The sequence below is a fragment of the Megascapheus bottae genome, chromosome 22, assembly GCF_031878675.1.
Source record: "Megascapheus bottae isolate mThoBot1 chromosome 22, mThoBot2.hap1, whole genome shotgun sequence".
Taxonomy (NCBI): Eukaryota; Metazoa; Chordata; class Mammalia; order Rodentia; family Geomyidae; genus Megascapheus; species Megascapheus bottae.
In genome coordinates this window covers 28552921-28575333 of record NC_143530.1, presented here as the reverse complement: position 1 = coordinate 28575333, position 22413 = coordinate 28552921, and the positions used below count along the sequence as shown (strand labels likewise).

Below are 22413 nucleotides of genomic sequence, written 5' to 3'. Positions count from 1 at the left end.
TTCTTCTACAAAATATCCCCAAGAGTGAGGAGAACACAGAGATACACTGGAAGACAGCCTAAAATTCCTGGTGACTCTATCCAGACTGTCCTGCTAGATTTGATGACATTGGCTCTATGAGATAGTCTAGGCCATTTAGTGGAGTGTGAGACCTGTACATAAGGTGAAAACATTTGCTGACCAAGCTAAGCAAGACAGCAGCATATCAGCATATGAAACTTTCTATTTCAAATGGAACCCTGGCCCCTTAACAAAAACTACACATAGCAAGTGCCCAATAAGTGTTGCAAAAAAAAGGAATACGTTGGTTAACAAGTTAATGCACTAATGACATTAAGTGTCTGACTTAAGTTCTCTGAAATAAGATAACGTCTTATGACATTTCTTGCGCCAGAAGATATTAGTATGTCTATAATACCTCAGTAAAAACAGTTCCGTTCTTTCCCTTTACAGGTCTTTTCAAGGCTTTTTCTGTTTTTCACTATTGGGTAAGGCGAAGGAATAAGTAGTATAACTGAATAGCGAAATGAAACATGCTGTTAAGGAAAAACTACCTTGCAGAATCAGCAATGCATTTCTGGTACACAAAAGCTACAGAATGGCATGTGTAATGTGCTTTAACATAGCATGCTTTCAGAAAATAAATCTGTTCATAAATAACACATACCTAAGCAACTTCTGCAAACGTCTTTTATGTATTTATGCCACAGGGGCAAGAAATGAAATATACAGATAATATGCATGATTAAATTTTATCACATTTCTTATTGTTAATTTTTCTATAATATTTTCAGTAGGAGTATAGTAATAAATAGTGCTTTAATTTATTTTTACTTACAAAACAAAGAAAAAATACCTAAAATATAAGAAAGGCATTCTATTATTTTCTTATGGTCAACAAGAAAACCAGCCCAAGACAATATACAAAGACAGGACACCAATAATGTAAATAAAGTCAGGTTTCAAAATTTTAAAATGTTCCAAGAGTTCACAAAACCTTCTAGAAAACTCATACATAAGTCTGGTAAGGTCATAAGATCAATATAAAATAATCAAGTAAATCTATATACTTGAAATGAACAATCAGAAAGTGAAATTTAAAAAGAACTTCATTCAAAATACTGTTAATAGGAATAAAATACTTTAAAGTATTTTTCAGGTCCTGGTTCTGGGGCTTGAACTCAGGGCCCAGAAATTGTCCATGAGCTTCTTTTTGTTCAAGGATACCGCTCTAACACTGGGTCACAGTGCCACATCCATCTTTCTCTGAATAGTTTAATGGAAATAAGAGTCTTACTGACTTTTCTATCCTGGCTGTCTTCAAAGCCGATCTCAAGGTCCTGAGTAGGTGGGATAACAGGCCTAAGCCACAAGTGCCAGGCAAAAATAAGTTTTATAAGGTAACTGTAAAACTGTATACTGAAAACTACAAAGCACGGGAATGGAAAATGTCAAAAGTTGACAGTCCAGACTCAACATTCTGTGAATGAAACATTCACTGAATGAAGCATTCACTGAACCCTTACTGGAAGTCCATACTACATTTCCACTATACAGAGCTGTGTAATTATGACAGCACTATATGGACAACAAGAGTAAAATATTTATACCTAGCAGATTAAGAAAAACATTTACAATTCTCTGAATATTACTCAATATTATTTAGATGAAAAATTTCCCCAATGAAATCTACTGCATATATACCATGTCAAATTCTCACAATTTTCACAAAACAAAAACCTGACAAGCTGGTTTTAAAATGTATATTAAAATATCAAGAAGCTTTAAATGACTCCATTTTGGGGGAGGAGGGTAGAACAAAGCTTGAGAACTTATACTATCTAATTCAAAGTATGTTACAACCTAATAATAAAGACTGAATAAGGACTGAGGTATGGCTCCAGTGGTGAATTTCTAGCCCAGCAACCTGAGGCCCTGGGTTCAGTCTCTGTACCAGAAACCTTACCTACCCCTCCACACACTGCATCGGATAGTTATTTTCAATACAGACAGCAAGGAAATTTTACAAGGCAAAAATGGTCTTTTCAACAAATGGCTCTAGGACAAATAAATATGCACATTTTGAAAGTATTTTAAAACTTTCTTTACATTAGGAAGAATTAAATCAAAATGGACCATAAGCCAGATAACAGTGACTCACATCTACAATCCTAACTTACGCAAGAGACTGAAAATAATGGTTTGAAGCCACTCAGATCAGGAAAGTCTGAGACTTTTATATCCAATTATCCACCAAAAAGCCAGTAGTAGAGAGATGACTCAAGTAGGAGAGTTCCACCCTTGAGCAAAAAAGCTCACAGTGCTCAAGCTCCAGGACTGCCATTAAAAAAGAAAAGAGAAACCAATACATGTATAGAATGAACATAAGTGAAAACTCTTTGCAACCTGGGTTAGTCAAATCGTTCTTAGGCACAACACCAAAAAAAAAAAAAAAAAAAGTACCAAAAGAGAAAAACAGAAACTTCAAGAATTGGGCTTCAGTTCATATTGTACTTTAATATATATCATTAAGAAAATAAACTCAAGTCAAAGACAAAGAAGACATAAATCATATACACAAATATTATACATTCATGTAAAGACTGGTTTGTGAATGTTCATAACAGCATCATTCTAACAGACACAAGCTGAAACCAATCTCAATGTCTATCAATTGACAAATAGCTAAATAAAACATGAACAACAGTATTTAAGAATGGTAAAGCATAAACTACTGAGACATGTTAATAAGATAAACTGAAAAGCAATATGTTTAATGATAAAAGAAAAAAAAATATCCCAAGCAAAGGGCTCCATTTATGTCAGATGTCTAAAAAGGCCACATCTGTTAGAACAGAAAGGACAATAGTGCTTGTTTGAGGTTAACAAAGTAGTGGAGAAACTAGCTACAGATAGGTATGAGGAAAATTCTAGATGGTAGGACTACTGTGAAAGCAGACTATAGTGATGTCTGTAAAACTACAGATTTAATAACTAATACTTGAAATGAACACTTACCAAGGGAAAATTTAATATTCTGGGAATTACTTCAATGTAGCTATTAAAACCTTTTTAGATCTCAACAACAAAAAACCTGCCACAAATAAATGAACAGAAATTAAAACTGTATATGCGGACATCAGAGTCTATGCAATGACATCAATATTCAAAAAGAAGGTTCACACACACACAAAAAAAACCTTTACCTGAAAAATTACTGCTCATTCTTCTGGACAGAGAAAATTACTTTCCTACATATAAAAATCTAAGGAAATTACATCCATGTAGATGTTCACAGAAAGACATTATAGGATAAATCCATCAAAATATTGTATGTAAGTGTCTGGAGTACAGAATAGAATGATACTAAGCATTCATCTACTTCTCTCTATTCTTCTATACTACAAAACATAGAAAGTTAAACATTCCATTGTCTTCCTCACAACTGAATTGGAGAATCCAGGTTCTCTTAATTAGATGAACTCAAGTATGATTGGGAAGCAGGAATGGAAGCCATTGTTTTGCAGCTTTGACTTAGTACTAACAGGAAGACACAAAAACAAAATATACAGGAAGTAAAGGGCATTTTCAAGATTCTGTTCTGGCAAAAAAAGAGACCCCCCAAAATGGCATGTCAGAGTCATATGTAGTCATGAACTTGACATAAGTCTATCAGAAGGCTCTGGAAGAAACATTTTTAAATAATTAAATGGTATCTGAAAGGATAGGTGTGGGTGAAGGGGAGAGGAATAAACAAATGAAGAGGAGAAAGGGGGAGAATAAAATCAAGAATTTAATCTATAGCCTACAAAATTAAGAAAAGTAAGGGAAGGGATGGGCTGTGAGGGATGAATGAGAATACTGAAAGAGGTACATTGATCTAGATATACTGTATTAATAAACTGTTCATCAAATTGCAGTTCCTTTGTACAACCACTTAGAGATAATAATTTTTAAAGTAATCTAAGCATCAGTATGATCATATATATATACCTTGAAATTAAAGAAAAATGTGTCAGTCATCTGTAAGAGAGTTAAAGTGGGTGACCTCTAGGGAGGTGGTCAGAAATATGAGAGAATTCCAGCACTAAACTTCTCACAACTATTTGACCCTTAAAACTAGGATGTGTGAACTCTTTAACAAAAAGAAAAAAATCTAGCCAAGCATTGGTAATTCAATCCTAGGTACTCAAAAAGCTGAGATCTGAGAATTATGGTTCAAAGCCAGCCCAGGCAGAGCCCTTGAGACTCTACCTCCAATTAATGCTTTATTGAAAATTGCCCAGAATGGAGGCATGACAGAATGGTAGAGTACTAGCTATGAGAGGAAAAAGTCAAACAAGAGTAGAAGACCTCAGGTAAATTCCCACTACTAGCGCGCACGCGCGCACACACGCGTGCGTACACACACACACACACACACACACACACACGTAAAAAGAAAAAGAAAACAGAAAGATCTTTTAAAAAAATGAAAGAAGGGGGGAAAAAAGGCAATGCTCTATATCATTCAAGTGTTCTGGGTGTGACTATCCTCATGCTCTGAATCATAGTTCTTCCTTCTACCCTGGGCACATCATACCAACATATTCACCATGGAACTAAGTACTCCACAGATCACCTTAGAGGAAAAACAAAGAAACGAAGGATTAAAAAAAGAAAAAGATTAGCTAAAGTGATCCAAAAAAATCAGATAGAAAAGGAAAAATTCTAAGATGAAGGCTGGTGTATCATGTCTATAATGTTATCTACTCTGGAGATTGAGAACCAGACTAAGATCTTGATCTTGGTTCAAAGTCATCTGGGGAGAAAAGTCTGCAAAATTCTTCCTCTATAAAGTTGGGTATGGTGTTGTATGTTATGATCTTAGCAATGACAGGAAGCACAAAAGTAGACGATCAGTGATTAGGCATATGTCCAGGAGGGAAAAGAAGCACTATCCTAAAAAAATACCCATTCGGTAGGATTGAGATCAAACCCTAGTAGAATCTTAAAAAATAATTATAATAGGCCGGGAGTTTGGCCTAGCAATAGAGTGCTTGCCCAGCATGCACGAAGACCTGGGTTCGAATCCTCAGTGCCACATACATAAAAAAAGCCGGAAATGGTGCTGAAGCTCAAGTGGTAGAGCTCTAGCCTTGAGAAAGTCCAAGGACAGTGCTCAGGCTCTGAGCTCAAGCCCAGGACTGGCAAAAATAAAAATAAAAATAATAATAATAATAATAATAATATTATTATAACATTGCAGTATATTTGAGAGGGATGTCAAAAACTTAGGAATTGCTTTTCTGAGATAAAGAATCTGAAATAAGTTTGAGGCAACTACTAGAGACTGGTTTTATTTAAAAGTTATAAAATACCAACATTTTAAGCTAAAGGTTAATTAGATTGTCTAAATTCAAATTTGTTTTTGAAGTAACCAAGAATCACCATTTCCAAAAACACAGGAAACTAATTTGTTTTGTTTGCCAGGAGTGTAAGGTCTAAGAATCAAATCTGCCAGCTGCTCTCAGGGGAATCCTGTTTCCTTCCATTCTACTCAAAGGTCCAATGTCACCAGTTCTGTTAAATCTCATGGGTGGTGAGATGTTTAGATTTTACACAGCAAACTCATTATGTGGAAATAGACATCATGTGGTCAAATTAATAGAAATTCTGATCAAATAAAATTAATATACTTTATACTTTAATTTTTAAGCAATCTCAGAGAAAAAAGGGGAATAAAATTTCCCACCACCACTCATGCTAGAGTCACACCTTTTATACAGGCCTCGCCTTTCTCGCCACAACAGATAAATTTACACTTGCCTAAGCAAAATTTCATTCTTCCTGCAGTCCAATAGCTACCAGCATGTTTTGTGAACACTATAAATCTGCCCATGTTGATCCTTGAAATGAAAAATATCAGGGGGAATAAATAAATCCTTACTCCCAGCCATTCTCAGGAATAAGAAACAATAGATATTTTGGCAAGAAAGAAGAAACAACAATAAGAATGTCTACTTACAAGGCTATTGTTTGGAAGTGCCAATCTCAATAGTATGCACAGCTACTGAATGACATAACTTGTCTAGAGCTTATGGGTGATCTCTATGTAGAAAACAAGGGCCTATTTTTATCATTTTAATTATCTTTATCTAAATAACTCACTGTGATTAGCAATTATGAGGGGAGAAGAGAACCTCTTGTTCTAGGTCTAGTTGGCTGAGGAACAAACAGGAGAATGTGTCACTTTTTGGACTACATGATTTCTCAGCCCTAGGCAAAGAGGCTATCTTGTTCACCCAGGGTCCTGCATCCCTCACCATCATAGGGCCTCAGGTGTTTTGACATAGCACAGCCAGTTCTTGCCCAAACAAAGTTCTTGCCCCTTCCTACAAAGCTAGGGCTATATTTCTAGCCATGGGGAAAGGCTCCAAGCAGCAGAAGGCAAAGTCAGGCTGATAGGAACCATAGAGGAAAGAGCCAAAGGGGCTTGGCTACAGGAGCAGACACCCAAGCTGTGCACTGGAACTGATCTGCAGAGAATAGGAATGGGAAGAGGAACTAGGGCAGCCACTGGGAAGATACCAATATCGATCCAAAATTCCATCTCTGTATTCAGTTATAGTTTCTGATGATGCCAAAGCAAACTCCTCCAGTGTCAGGAGATTTCCAGCAAACAAAGCACAATTTATATCATATATGTGTTTGTGTATGTGTGTGTGTGTGTGTTTGTGTGTACAAAACTGTGTGTATATATAATACACACACATATATATCATGTATGAGAGGAAGGGAAAACTTTAAAAAGGAGTAAACATTTAAAATTATAGGTTTTAGTGGTGAACTTTTAGTCTTGACTGAGATTTCAATTTACACATTCTTTACTGTTCTCAGACTACATTTCCTTCAGAATCACATGGAATGAAAAGCATATGCTTACTATTACTTCTCAAATTCAAGAATTCAATTCTTTGTATTTCAGGTCATTAAATATTCATAAAGTCCAGGAACAAGATACTTTAGGGAATCAGAAAATAAATAGTGCATGGGTCCTAATGTCAAGGAGCTCTAATCTAGAATATTTTTTAAATCCTCGAATACTAAAGTAGAAAGGTAAAAATAATTAATCTTATAGGAGGGTATGGCACATCTGCCAAAGACGAGGGTATGTGGCTGGCACATAAAAATTTTGATCAGTAGACACTCATCAGCCTTCACCCTCCAGTTGTGGACAGTGCTTTGGAATTATAAAAGCATAGGAGGAGAAACAATCTCTGTTCTTCATGGACACCCATAGGATGATTGAATACAGCTGCTCTGGCAGTACTGCTACTCAGTGTCATGATGTTGGTAGGCAGAGAGACCAACACAACCTCTGAACTAAGGAAACACACACAGTAGCCTGGAGATACAGTACTTTAATATTAAGCTACCTGTACACAGCTGTGAGCAGACATAGTAGAAAGGGAGCCAGGTGGTTCTAAGTCTTCTACAAAAAGCAAGTATTTGAACCTTGTGTTACATACAGGGAATCAGAGCAGTTAGAATGTGTGACAGCTGAAATATAATACAACAGCATGGAAGATTCTTACCCAGGCCAAGTAGGTGGTCTGTTCTCAGCCTTTTTCTTACTATTCTGGCAATATAGCCACCACAGTGTGAAAACAGACAGGAACAGGAAGGTTCCTGTTGATCCTTCAGGAACCATGAATAATACTCTGAGGAGTTATTCCCACCAACAGTTTTCATTCCTACCTGCTAAGATCTTTGCCCATTTCTTCTCTTTTCCTATTATCTAGCCTCTCTTCTTTAATCAAACAGAACCTTTAATAAACTGGTAATGATTTGTTTCCATTGTGTATATATCACATATGTCAAGGATCTAAGAAAATACTATCATATTGTAGGCATGCCATAACTATTGCTCTATAAAGAAACAAAGATTGATTTGAGAAGGTGGTGTTATAAGAGACTCAGCAATCTTAAGTATTATGTCTAATTGTTTCCTTTCTCAGATGAGAAACAGACCCTTGAAAATGTTATAAGAGACTCAGCAATCTTAAGTATTATGTCTAATTGTTTCCTTTATCAGATGAGAAACAGACCCTTGAAGATGTCACAGGATTCCTCTAAGGTCATACAAGCAGGTAGAGCGTTCACCTGTTTGTTGAGGTACTATTGTTCACATCTTCTCATGCTGCGTATAAAGTTCTATTACCCATATTCCCTCTGTCCTTTGCATTTTTCAAAGCCCTATAATAAAAAAAACAATGTAATTAGAAAGCACAAGTTTATATCACCAACTACTTTTAGACTAAAATGTTTAGAACCTGCATGGCATAGAAAACTAAAATAAAAACAAATTGGGAGAAGGATACGGAAAACAATCTAATTTAAAGTCAATGAAATGAAAGCCAAATAATCCTTCTGATTTTACAACATTAATGCTTAGAATTTCTGAGACTATCTCCATTACTCTGTTTGAAATTGCTCAGTAAACTACATCACACATTACTCTACTAACACTCTCACAGTTTGACCTTCCCTGGAGACGAGCACATCTCCAAGCTTCAAAAATCTTCCTTTGATGCTGAGTGTGTATATATTTTGAAAGGCAATAAATTGAAGTTGGTGTCATTTTTGGAGTGGCTTGTTGGAATTTTCTACAAAGACTTAAAAATCAAATGACTGCTAGGTAACTATCTTCAGGATAAGAAACAAATACCAAGTAAGTGGTAACCAAGATAGTTCTGAATGAAGAACAGAAAAGGGAACCTCCTCACAATGTTAACATAATTGAAAAACGAATTCCTGTGATTACCAGCTCTGTGTCAAGTACAGTGGAAGCTGCAGTAGCCTCCACAGAGAAGAATCCACAGATACTTATCCCCACGAAACATACAGTTTTAGGAAGGACAGTTAGAGCCAGAGACATAGTAAGATGTTAAGATGGTAATGCTCATGGATTAGATACAGAGTTGTTATCAGTGTCATCTGCCTAGACTGGGCACTCTTGACAGAAGGTGGGGAAAACTAGAATGACCATCAAGAACTCCAAAGGCCAGGGAGCTGGTAGGCTTGTAGAGCTGTGAAACACATAAACAGTATGAAATTCACCTTCAGGGCAATGAGAATACAAAAATTATACAAAACTCATGACAGATGTCTGTTAAAAATCATTCCTGGCAATATAAGTGCTCCAATTTCCAGAAGAGTACCAACTGCTTGAAAGAAATCTACAAAAGCAAGGATTATTTGATAGTTCAGCATTTAGGAGTGACGGAAAAAAGCATAACCATAAATCGAAGAAACAGGAGGCATCAAGTACCCCAAATAGTACTGACAGCACACTGGACACTAGGCTCACTTTATCAGAGGAAAAAATAAAGGAACATAATGTTTTTAATAAGTGTACCAAAATTCAAGATTCATTAAAATGATCAACTGACTTGATTTCCAAATTAACATTAAGCAATACAAATATTGATATTATCATTTAAAAATATGTATCATTACTCAAACAGCTTTAGCTGCTCTAACCATATTGGTTTTGCTATCGTTAGAGCTCAGACACCAACTACAGTTTACACACACATTGGCTTTCCTGTGAGATTACCTCATAATTCAATTTCTAAACTTAAACATACTGTCTCTATGTTTAATCCTGGAATGGCCACAAGCACTGTGCATTCTTTTTGAAATTTCTATACCGCTCAGGGCCATCTTAGGGACCTGGCAATGTGCTATATACTCAAGAACCCCTTCCTAAGTGAGCATCAGATGATTTTTATAAAATCATAGAAATAAATCTATAAATTAATTTCTATAAAAATAGAAATAGAGAAGAGGTAGTCAGGGAAGTCATATCCAGTAAGTTTACTTAGAGGACAGGTTTCAGGCCAGAGCAGAACCTAGTATTGACTCACTTCACCCAGACAACCAGTAGACAAACAAGGGAGTTTGGAAAGGACTGAAGATCAAGGTTTTTAAATTTTCTTTTACATATTCTTTATCTCAGAGAAGAGGAATGATTTCTGCTTTCTATCGTGTGTGTGTGTGTGTGTGCGTGTGTGTGTACATGAGCTGGTATTGGACTTGAACTCATGGCTTAGATGCTGTTTCTTAGCATTTCTGCTCAAGGCTATCACTCTTGTCACTTGAGAGACAGCTCCACTTCTGGCTTTTTGGTAATTAATTAGAGATAAGAGTCTCACAGTCTTTCCTGCCCCAGCTGGCTTCAAATGATGATCCCAGTCTACTGAGTAGCTAGGATTTACAGGTGATATCCACCAGTGCCCAGCCTTCCCTTTCTCCTGCTCTCCCTCTTTTCCTTCTTGCCTTCACACCAGGCCTGTTATCAGCTTTCTGTATCAAAAATAATGTATATGTTCAGAAGAAAACAGGAATGCCCTTATATTATAGAACAGTAGAAATGCCATTCATTACAATTCCCTATTTTTTAAACCTGAGTCAAATCTGCATAACTGAAAGAATTGTACAATTTTTTTGTTGAAACCTTATTCTGGCTTTATTATTTTCCTATTCTTACATTCATTAATCTTTTGTCCCCTCCACTTTCTATCCACATATCTCTGTATCAATTGATTTCACTTTCTGGAAGCTTTTAACTGTGTTATAAATAAAGAAAACTGTGAAAACAACAATAACAAAACACTAAGAAAAATAAACCCCACAGCATACTTTTGTCAGATAAGGTACTGGAGTTTGAATTCAAGGCGTTGAGCTTGCTATACAAGGAGGCAAATGCTCTATCACTTGAGCCTTGCCTTCAGTTGAAAAAAAAAAAAAAAGTTTAGAGTTTCACAATTTTTTTTACCTTACTTGAAAACTTTGGAGGTAGAGTTTACAAAACCAAGGCATTTAATTCTCAACTGAGCTAATTTCCTAATCCTAGCACTTGAAAAGCTGAGTCTGGAGAATCCATAGTTCAAAGCCAGCCTGGGCTACACACAAAGCTCACCTCTCACAACCTGGAAAAAAAGAAAAAAAAGTGCAATACATTTTGACATTGGATCTACATGAAATGGCATTCCCTGCTCAAGCGACTTAAGGAGCCTCTTCATCTTGCCCTTGACAACATCTATTCATCTACAGTATTTCATGACTGGATTCTGTCAGCTCTGCTTCTTAGGCCTCAAGAATCTATTCCCTCCTTAGAACTTCTAATAGTACATGTATAATTCAAGGTCTCAATGTTTCTCCTTTCCTCCCTCACCCCATTGTACTGCTGGATACTGACTGAATCCAGGACCAAGTGATTGTTACCACTGAACAATGAACCTAGATCTATCAGTTCCATCTCTTATTTATATGATGTTCACTGTACAAATTCAAAAATCTGCCTGCTGAATAAACCATACATAATAATAGTAATTACAAAGTAATATATTAATCATATAGAACAGTGTCTTAATACTAAGGAAAACCTAGAGAGGATATTCTATAAACTGGATGCTAAACAGATATACCTGTTAACCTCAAAAACAGGGGTTAGGGTCAACATGCACTGGCTATTTTTCCATTAATTATAAAAATAGGTAAGAAACTCAAATTCCCCAATTCTTATAATATTACGAAACATAATACTGACTTACCTAAGAATTAAATACTAAGTAGAGCATGTTTTCTGGAGACAGGAATAGTTTAATTTTCATGAAACGTAATGTTTGTTCATTTTATGTAAACATATACAGACTGCAAGTAAGGCTAGATTAATTCCTTCAAAGCATAGATTTCCACAAAGGTAATAAAGTCCTAGAAGTCAACATAGGATGACTTCTTTAGTTCTCTATACCTGAAGTGCCAGGATAAAAATGAGATGAAAATATGATACTTTTATATGAAAATTAATCCAAAAATAACCACTGCAGAAATATACAAAAAAACTCAGAATGAATGCAAACTATATATGCATGTACAGAAATAAGCAGAGGCCTACAAAGCATCAGATCTAAATGCTATACTACCATCAGTGGAGCAAAAATTGTTTCAAATGCTAACCAAAAGGAAGTTGAGAGGGGGAGACAAAGGCAAAACACTAGATACAGTGGAAGAATTTGAACCCCTTCCTAGGTGATCATCAAATGATTTTTATAAAATCATAGAAATAAATCTATAAATTAATTTCTATAAAAATAGAAATAGGGAAGAGGTAGTCAAGGAAGTCATATCTAATGAGTTTACTTAGAGGATAGGTTTCAGGCCAGAGCAGAACTAACACAGAAAGCTTTAGAAGCTCTAGGAATTCCTTCTTGCCGATCCACCCTTATCAAGGAATCTTCCCTACACTTGAAATGAGTTAAACACAATCTGCAGGCCAAATTTGGCCTCTGACTCATTTGCTTACATACATCCATGAAGCTAGTAATGAATTTTACATTTTTGTATGAAATGACTATGCAACTTTAATCCCATTTGTCTACATGCTAAACTTCAAAAGATTGGACAAATCAGTCACCACTCCCATCATTCCCAATCTCATCTTCTCCTTCTCCCCAGATTAATTTCACATTTCCTACTTTCTTGCATGCTAGACAAGCACTCTACCACTAGGTAAAACTCGCAGCCCCTTTCCTACTTTCTTTATCACATACATCAAAGTAGTCTTACTACTTGTTATTTATTCCCTTTTTCATTCATCTTCTCTTCCACTAGCAACTCTTTTTTTATATATATTTTTATTGTAATTAATAAAAGGGTTACATGATATTTGCCAGATAGAAGGTGCATTAATTCACATACATTGATACCCTTTCACATGTCTTGGTACCTATTACCCTTCCCACACCCACCACCCACCCCCGTCTTGGTTTTCCCCCCTTCCCTATCAAATTTCAAATAACCAAATACAAATAAATTCAATATATCAGATAACAAAGTGAGATGCTGTAACAATATGAGATACCCAAGGGACAGCAAAGGAGATGAGAGACAACATAGTACATTAAGGACAACAATCATTCGTGATATGGCTTTTGTTTCAATATCCTGGAGGTCCTTTCAATTAGCTTCATACTATATGGCCTTATGTATCAAGGTTTTGCTCTATTGCAGATCTCTGCTAGGAGAGCCCAAGGTTTCTACTGATTATGACAAATGAGGGAAACCACTGAGCCTAAGTTCCTTTGAGTCTGGCTTACTTCACTTAATATGATTTTTTCTAAGTCTTTCCATTTCCTAACAAATGGGTCGATGTCGTTTTTTCTGACAGCAGCATAGAATTCAATTGTGTACAAATACCACAACTTGTTGATCCACTCATCAACTGAGGGACATCTAGGTTGGTTCCATATCTTTGCTATGGTGAATAATGCTGCAATGAACATTGTTGTGCTATCCACTAGCAACTCTTATAATCTTGTTTCAACTTCTTGATTACCAAAAGAAAAATCTCATGACATATGGAAATTACATAAATGATTCAGTCTATAAATGGTTAACTAGGAGCCAACAACATTCCTTCGGTCACCTATATCTCCTAAGTAGCATGAAATCCCTACAACAAAGGGCAGCGGGCCAGCCCAATGCTCCTCAAACAAGCTGTTTATAGCTGGCCCAGAACAACTTTTCCTTCCCTATTCCTCCCATGCTACTCTCCCTCATCCCTTAAGTCTCAGGTGAAGAGTCTTTCTGAATATGCACTAAGGAGATACCTCCTCCATTATCCCCATAGCAAAGTATCTTGCCTTTATCACATCAGGTTCCATACTGTCAATGTACATGAACCTGTCCATACTCTATACTGTGAGTTCTAGAAGGGTAAGGTGATAGGGCTAGATACTTCATAAATACAGAGTGAATGAATTGCCATGCCAAAGAATTCCAATGCATCAGTAGATAAAGGAAGCTTATGAAAGCAGATTCTTCTGAAACCTTATACTCCTTGGTTCTCCTTTCACTATGATGATTCTGTCTTACATTGTCTCAAGATTTTGGTACAGTTCTTAGTTTCTCCACTGTTTCATAAACTCTATTGTCTAATGGCTATTTCTACATGAGATATCTTATAAGTATTTAGATTTAAGAAGCCCGAAGCCTATGGTAAACTACATACACTTCCTCCATTTCATCTACTAAAATGGTCTTCTGAGCAACTGAAAACAATGCCATCCTCTACATCTTTTTATTCACCTTTACCCACACTCCATTCACCTATCAAATAGTTGCCTTACCTCAATTTTTTTTTCTGTTTGCTTTTGTGCCAATTCTGGTACTGAATTCAGGGCCCAAACACAGTCCTTTAGCTTTTCCCTCAAGGGCATGATATCAACAAAATTTATAAACATACTTGCAGTATGACCAGTTCTATTTAAAAAAATAAATCCCAAGAATATACTTACATGGGAAGTTTTACACATGTAAACAGTTATCCAAAACAGTACTGTTTAGCAGCAAAAAACTGGAAATAAAACAAAGGACCAACTAACCGGGCACTGGATAAATGCATTATTGCTCATGTACACAACAATGAAACAAATTCCTATGAAGAAGAGTAAATACAATATATATTCAAATATTCAACTGAAACACTGAAACTGAGATGATTGTATAAGAATGTAGCTTGCTATCTTTGTTTCATAAGAAGAAAACTAATAAATTATTATATTTGCATTTTAAAAAGTCATACTACCAATGCTATGGACAACGTAATGGAAATATAAACATAACTATATAGATATAAAAACCTATGACTCTATAGACATAATGTTTTATTTTCTAAAATTAATATGTTTTTATGACATACAAATCCTTAGCCTAATTTTGATTAAGTTCTAAATACTAAGTCCCAGTGATTATAAATAGAGATTCCCTTCTTGAACACTCGCTTGTTAAACCTGTCATTTAAAATATGATGTAAAAATCAACATTAATAGAGAAAAAGAAAGTCATACTAAAACAATGCCTAAGCCCCAACAGAAGCAAAAGAAATGGAAGGAAGGTATATACATGCACTCAAATGCATTATCTAGAATACAGGTTGCACGACAAATCCAAGAGTCACTTCATCACTCTACTCTGTCATCCCTTTACTTCCCCCCAAGTAAATTATTATGGCTGCAATAGCCATAGCATTGAGTCCCACGATTTAGCTTTACGTGCAAAATCCTATATATTCCAGGAATCCCTATGTTTAGTTTCCCTCCACAATCATGCTCTAATTGTACTTGTACTAATCCAGCTACAAAGAAGGTAGATCTCCAAATGTCCCAAATCTGTTGGATCACACCATCATTGAAGGTTCACTGTGTTCATTGAAGCTACCCTCCTGAAAAGTCCTATTCATTCTTCAAATTCAAAGTAAAAAAGATAACTCCAGTGAAACAACAATTTTCTTTTTTTTTTTCTATTGTGGGACTTGAGCATTGTCTCTGAGCTCTTCAGCTGTCTTTGAACCATGATCCTCAGATTGCAGCCTCCTGAGTAGCTAGGATTACAGGTGTAAGCCACCACACTCAGCTTTGAAACACCATTCTTGATATTTATTTATTCTTGATATTTATTTATTTATTTATTTATTTATTTATTTCTATTGTGGGCCTGAGCATTGTCTCTGAGCTCTTCAGCTGTCTTTGAACCATGATCCTCAGATTGCAGCCTCCTGAGTAGCTAGGATTACAGGTGTAAGCCACCACACTCAGCTTTGAAACACAATTCTTGATACACACAGACTTATTTTGTGTCAGGTATAACATCTGCTTAGGGAGCATTTTGCGATTATATCCCCATATCTTGAGGGCAAGAGCTCTATATTATTTATCTCTATCTGAAGTTACAATTTCAAAAAAGTTTTCTCCCAGAAGGGTCATGCTACTTCCCTCCCTTCCTACTTCCCTCCACAAATACTTAATAAACATTTTGCAGTCCTACGTAACAAGCACATTCACCCAATAGATTATCTTGTCTGAATAAGGTCCTTAAGGCAGACAGACCTATTGGTCAGAAATTACTTAGTGAATTTTAAATCAAGTCCTCCTCTTGGTTATCTAAAAGATATACCTAAAATTATTCGTCTAAATAACTCACTATAAAAATAAGAATAATAGACTAGATTAGTGGTTCTTGGCATTTTGGGGGTTTTTTGGGTTGTTTTTGTTATGTTTTGTTGTTATTTTTTTGCCAGTCCTAGGCTTGAGCTCAAGGCCAGAGCACTGTCCTTGGACTTTGTCAAGGCTCTACCACTTGAGCCTTAGCACTACGTCCAGCTTTTTTCTATGTATGTGGTACTAAGGAACCAAACCCAGGTCTTCATGCATCCTAGGCAAGCACTCTACCACTAGGCCAAACTCCCGGCTCCCGGTTCTTGGCATGTTTAAAGAAATGAGAATCTAATGGAAATGCCAGTGACTCTACCCAAGATAAAAAATAAAAAGGTCCCTCTAAAATTAGGTACCAAAAAGTGACATGTACAATCAAGAGATTCAGAATTGAAACCTGAAATTATCTTCCAACTTCAGCAGTCTCCAAAGAATGTCTCAAACATCAAGCTAATTACATCATTCTCCTATCTAGAAAAATATTTCAATGGATTTTTATCACTAGAAGTTCAAAGTCATTTGTATTCTAAGCTCTTCAGGAAGTGCTTGTTTATATTCTGACCTCCATTACTTGATTCCAATATCTTCTCATATATTCCTGCAATCCCTAAGAATCCCGAATAAAATTGGACAGGCAAAAGATCTCTCCATTCTACATTTGCCATCCAACCTACTCGAACTTTACTGTTCAGTTCATCCATGACATCCAAGGAGAAGTCTCCTGTACAATCTCAAGGAAGCGATTTTTCTGTTCATTGTTAACCAACAAATTGTGGACAGCAGAGCACTTACAGCTCACAAAAATTCTAGCTACTCAGGAGGCCAAGATCTAAGGAGCATAGTTCTGAGCTTGCCAGTGCAAACAAATCCAAGAGACACTTTTCTCCCATTAACTAGAGGAAAAAAGCTATAAGTGGAAGCTCAAGTGGTAGAGCAGCAGCCTCAAGCAAAAGTGCCAAGCAAGAGCTCAAGCCACTGGGTTCAAACCCCAATAAAGACTCAAGCATGTTGACACACACACACACACACACACACACACACACACACACACACGCATACACACCCCACACACTGACACACCACATACCCACACACACATACGCATGCACATGCATGCACACAGAGTATGAATACAATGGCTTACCTTAGGTCTCCACCACTGTATATAGCTCAAAGGCAGAAATCAACCCCTACATGTACTGCACTTAGCATAAGGCCTGCCACATAGATTATTCTATTCTATTCTTTGTTATTGTAAAGGTGATATACAGAGGGGTTATAATTACCTAAGTCAGATAAAGAGTACATTTCTTTTTATACACTGTTACCCCTTCCCTCACTCTCCCAGTTTTCCCCACCAAGAAGTTGTATAGTTCATTTCAACATAGTAAAATTACTAGCAAGTAAAATTGCTATATTTGTTCACCCTTTGTCCCACCAATTCTGTGCCTCCTTTACACTCACAAAGACAGATAAACAAAACAAAAGGAAAGGAAAACAAAAAAGAGCAACAGAGAGAGAAAAAAAATCTTGCTTCTATTTCCGGGAGTTCATTTCAATAAATATTAATTTATATGATCAGATGCACATGGCTATTTCTCTGTGATTCTCTACTAAGAATATCCTCCTTTGGTTTCACTCTGTATGAATTCTTAGAGATCTGTATAATTTGTCACATCCCAGTTTATTTTTTTTCTTTTGCCATCCAATGTGTTTACTTATAGATTTACAGGCACACTCTAGTTACTACAAATAAAGGAAACAATTATCCAATAGAACACAAGGCAACAAAGATTCTTAATATAGCACTGCCGAAGGACTGGAAAATGAGGAGGAATGATGATTCTAATAAATAGAAATTTCAGGTATACATAATAAAATTGGAGAGCATTTCCTTTCTAATGCTTGCTAAGACCATAAATCTACAACTGCCAGAGATCCACAGACAAATAGTCTATAATGCCAAATAGATGTCCTAAATTACTAATGCTGATACCAGCTGCTTCCTTTCACATTAAAGACACACTTTAGGGTGAAAAAAAGTTGATTTTATATTTTGTTATACTTTGGCATGACTTCCACAAATACATTTCATTCTATTACTGTCAGTATATGAACATTTCCATAACTCTCCTTGAGATGTGTTCCCACAAAACAGAGGATTTCTACAGGGACTCTTTGGTCAAATAAATTAACTGCAGACCTCTCTATCCCTCACTGAAATCTAGTTCTTCCTAACTCAGATGTTGTCCACCAAAAAAAAGGTGTCTAACATTTCAACCCACCTCACTTGTTAATACTAAATTTGTGTGTATTTGGAACACATAGTAATGTTCAAATCCTAAATTTTGACAATTAAAAGTCACAATATAAAATCAGGCATAGGACTTCTTGACTGATATCAATGTAAAAAACTCACATAAATTTTATCTAGTCTATATTTATGTCATGAATCCAATAATAACATGGCCATTTTCATGAAGACTTTGCTTCTAGCCTAAAACACAGACGTGAACCTTGAAAAAAATGGCACAAGAAAAATAACTTAGCAGATTGTGTTTATCCCCTCAGTACCATAAATAATTCCTAAACTTTCTAAATTGCCTTTTTGCAAGTGGGAAAATCAAATTGAGCCATTGGGAACATGTCACTACCTACCTGCAAAGCTACAGTGATCCCATAAAGTAAGAGTTTCATAAACAGTTTAAATAAAATTCATTATATATACATCCTAGCTTTTTATTCTCTCTGAGAATTTCTTTAAATGGGGGAAAACAGATTAAACAAACAAATATAGCAAAATCCTGCTGGTGTGCAATTTTCTGTGTGGTGCTATAAAACAAAATGCAATCTTCTAAAGTTTTGATTAATAATAAAAATCTCTTTCTTGTTTAGGAGGTTTCGAGTTTGAGAGTTAAAAGGAAATCTGGGAATTATGATTTAGGGCACTCATTTTATAGATGAAGAAATCGGGGCCTTTAATACTTGACCAAAGTCTCTAATTGAGCTACGGTCCCATGCCTGACTGTAATCACATCTTATTTTTTCATATATTTTATTATAACTAATTGTATTTGGGATACAATAGGAAAACGAGCAGCTGAAAATGTAAATTTTAGTTCCTGTGAATAGAAGGAAACCTCTGAAATTAAATGGCAATGACTTTATATAGTCCTCAAGTATACAAAATTTAGGCTTTGAAAAGAATATTCTCAGAAGATAGAATCTCCCTACTTTCTATGTATAGAAATTACATAGCTAAACACATAAAAACAGAAGAAATGTAGGTACATGTACTTTAAAACTAGTGCTAAAACCTTTACTTTTATGATAGGAAGAGAAGAATTGAAGAGTGATCTGGATTAGAAGCATGATTAGAAGAAAAAATGAAAAAATATAATAGGAAATGTACCCAATTCTGAACAAATACTGTAATTGGGGTCCCCAGGCAAGCCTCAAGCTACATTTCCTAGTTAGACAAGTTCATTGCTAATCCTAGAACACACCTTTCCAGCCAAGAGAAACTGTCACAGAGGGAGGGACCAAATCTGACAAAACACAGGAGAAAGAGCCTGGATGCCTGGAAGTCATCAAACATTTAGAATCCCAGTACTGAAAGATGAATGACATAGCAATAACATCAGAGACTTAAACTACTAGAATCAAGCATGACAAGCAGAAGAGTTACGTTCATGGAACTTGTCAACTTACACCCACTCACATTTCCTGATGAAATGACTACTTCGGGGAATAATATGGTGTAAAGAAACCTAGCACTATTCAAAAGAGAAAGATCAACATAGAAAAATAGAAAAAGCAAAGCTACAAACTTAGGGAATAGTAATACAGAGAAATGGCAAATGATCACTATCCAATAACATGTACATTCATACCAATCCACTAAAAATCCAAGAGAGAGAGAAAAACATAATACAAATAGGCATACTAATGCAAATCAGTAATCCCAGAATTTGGGAAGCTAGGATGAGAGAATCTCAAGTTTGAAACCAACTTAGCTTACATAGGGAGACTATGAGTTTTGGAGTTGGGGTAGGGGAACAGGTGTTTAGGTAAATGGGGGAATGAAAATGAGAAAATAAACCATACCTAAAATAAGCGAAAGAAAAACTATAAGTGTCAAATGAATATATGTGTGCACATATATAAGTATTCAAAATGATGTAGGACAACAAACTTCCATGCAAAGACTCAAGGAATTATAAAACACACAAACTATTTTAAGAAACTTGGAGATAGTCAATAAAGCTACAGATATTCCTAAGTACTGACTTAGCAGTTCCGCTCTATAAAATTTATATTAGAAAAAGTATTATAGCCAGGAGCAGTGGCTCATGCCTATAATCCTAGCTACTCAGGAGGCTGAGATCTGAGGATCATGGTTCAAAGCCAGCCCAGGGACTAAAATCCATGAGACTCTTACCTCCGATTAACCACCAGAAAACTAGAAATGGCACTGTGGTTCAAGGGGTAGGTCAATAGTCTTGAGCTGAAGAGCTCGGGGACAGCACCTAGGCCCAAAGTTCAAGTGTCCTACAACCGACAAAAAAAAGAACAAAAGAAAGGAAGGAAGGAAGGAAGGAAGGAAGGAAGGAAGGAAGGAAGGAAGGAAGGAAGGAAGGAAGGAAGGAAGGAAGGAAGGAAAAAAGGAAAGCAGGCAGGCAGGCAGGCAGGCAAGCACGCATATTATACATACTGAATGCAATACAAGAATTCTCAGCAAAAATCAAAATTCTTTCTCAAATAATCAAGTGGTCATTAAATAATAGCATATAGAATTTAGATACTGAAAACTAAATTAAAGCCTTCTGAATGACAACATACATGATTCATAATGTATTATGAGTCACAATTGGTACAATTATCTGCAGTATCATTCCATTTGTAAAAATAGAGGTGAAAGTTCTGTTTCATAACCTAATAATAAAACTGAAATTCAAGACAACATTCAGAACAATGTTCTTGCACAGGAAGGAGAGGAGGAAAGGAAGAGAAGATAGGCAAGAGATGGGAATATAGAAAAGCTTAAAGGTAATGAGAATAAAGTTATAATTTGAGGTGGAAATTTTTTTTAAAAATGCAGAAAATACCTTTTCACCCATTTCAATTGCCATGAGAAAATACACTGGACCAAAAAAATTCTGAAACATGTTCAACTATATTAGTGACAAGAAAATAGTAATTAAAATAATGCTAGTATAAAATTACTTCCCTATAAAATTAAATATAAAACAATTCTGTTTAGTGTTGCTCTTAAGGATGTGGGGGAAAAACATACTTTTGCCTAATGTAAACATTTTTTTCCTTACCCAAGGACACACAGCACTATGCATTATAAACTATCCTTGGCAAATACTGAATAAAAAGCTTAAGGAAACCTATAAACACTGGACTATCAACAACTCATCAGTATGGGAATGACTAGAGATGTAAGCACAATGGCTATGTGACCATTAGCAGCAAAAATGATGGTCATAAATAACTGTCGATATGAAAAGATACTTTTTATAAAAACGAATACAAAAAAATCAAAGGATTCTATCTTTGTTTAACACATACATATATTGCACATTAAAATATGTGATTTGTATATAAATGCCTAAGGTTTTTAAATTTTTATATAAATAACCATGAAATTATTTTTACTTTCTTTTTAATACTAGATTTAAATTTTCAATTACAATAAATTGGTTTTATCATAAAACAAAAGTATTGCCATATTACTATCTATTCTGAAACATGGAATATGTATATATATATATATCAATATTTAAATGAATGTCCCTGTTCTGACAGCTTGAAAATAGCACAAGGAGCAACTATCAGACAAAACCTGCATGCAAGACTGATACAGATGAGTTTGATTTATTGTTTTTAAGGGGGGAAAAAAGGCAAAGGCACAGAAAAAAAGAAAGAAAGAAGGGAAGATGAGGGGAAAAGGAAGGAAAGGAGAAAGTTCTCATACAAGGAAGACTTGCTAATTGCCTCAAAAGGTATGTGACTTATTTCTAACTTTAAAAAAATCGGTGGATTAAATATGGAAATGTTAATACAATCACATATTCCCCAAATGCATATGTTTTTATCATGGAATTATTTTTTTTATCTAGAATGTCTTCATAATCCACACTTGAGTTCCTCGATGGGACATAAGCCCATTATTATCTATTCACATTCAAATTTCAACTGAAATTTCTGGGACTGGACAGAGAGCAATTAGCATGATACTCTGGAAAGTAAACAAACAGGAAAAGTACAAAAGAGAGTATAAACTTGGGAAGAGAATGCACAGTGTAATTTTCTACATGGTTTTCTCATATGATTTTGTTTCAAAGGGGGCCCTACCTACAGAACT

General features: G+C 35.6%; 1 protein-coding gene across 6 annotated transcripts in view; it reads right to left on the bottom strand.

Annotated features, from left to right (window-relative positions):
* Positions 1 to 22413, bottom strand: part of Fars2 (phenylalanyl-tRNA synthetase 2, mitochondrial) — a 393632-nt gene that overhangs the window by 264738 nt on the left and 106481 nt on the right. The window lies entirely within an intron of this gene.